Here is a 1,083-nt window from a genome sequence, read left to right as displayed (position 1 = left end):
ATATAATTTTATTTCTAGATTTGTTGCTTTCGTTCCTGCCTCTGTCAGGATGTGGACTTTTTGTTGGTTAGATAAGGTTTTTTGTCAGGGGCGGTCCTAGCCTGTTTGGTGCCTGGGCGAACAACCACTCCGGTGCCTCCATTCCCCTGAGCCCCCATCACCCAGCTCCCCCACCCCTGGGTGCATGAACAGCTCCACCGTGCCAAATCATTTAGATTACCATGTACAGACACTCAAAGTTTCTTTGAATATTATATTCAAAAACTTGAAATTGTAGAAACTAGAATATTAAACACACAGTGTAAGACATAAATACTGTATACCATAAATTTAAAAGTATGCAGTACAAACACAAAAAATACAGTAGAAAATAATTATTTATTAAGTATCACAGACAGAAACTGGAAGTTGGTTCCACAAGAGAGGAGTCTGACACCTGAAAGCTCTGCCTCCTGTTCTACTTTTGGAAACTCTAGGAACCACAACTAGACCTGCAGTCTGAGAGCAAAGTGTACTGTTAGAAAAATATGGAACAATAAGATTTGTAATATAAGATGGATCTAAGTTGTTGAGAGCTTTGTGGTTTGGAAGTAAGATTTTGAATTATATTCTGAATTTGACAGGGAGCCAATGAAGCTAAAACTGGAGAGATCTCTCCTAATAACTCCAGTTAAGACTCTGGCAGCAGCATTTTGGATTAATGAAGACTTTCTAAAGAAGTATTTGGACACCCAGATAATAAACCATTGCAATTGTCCAGTCTAGATGTGACAAATGCATGAACCAGTTTTTCTGCATCATTTTTAGATAAGATCCAAAAAAGTTCAATCTGGTCCTCTGGACATTCAAAAAAAAAAAAATATATATATATATATATATATATAGAAACGTTTCGACTCTCATCCAAGAGACTTCCTCTGTCTGAGGTGCTGTTTTCAACATCTGCAGAAGGCTTTAAATGCAGTAAAACATCTTCAGAAGGCTTTTAATGCAGTGAAACATCTGCAGAAGGCTTTTAATGCAGTGAAACATCTGCAGAAGGCTTTAAATGCAGTAAAACATCTGCAGAAGGCTTTAAAATGC

This window comes from Nematolebias whitei, chromosome 21, assembly GCF_014905685.2.
Source record: "Nematolebias whitei isolate Nwh7 chromosome 21, NemWhi1, whole genome shotgun sequence".
NCBI classification, from domain to species: Eukaryota; Metazoa; Chordata; class Actinopteri; order Cyprinodontiformes; family Rivulidae; genus Nematolebias; species Nematolebias whitei.
The sequence above is the reverse complement of the archived record's forward strand: the minus strand, read 5'-3'. Positions refer to the sequence as shown.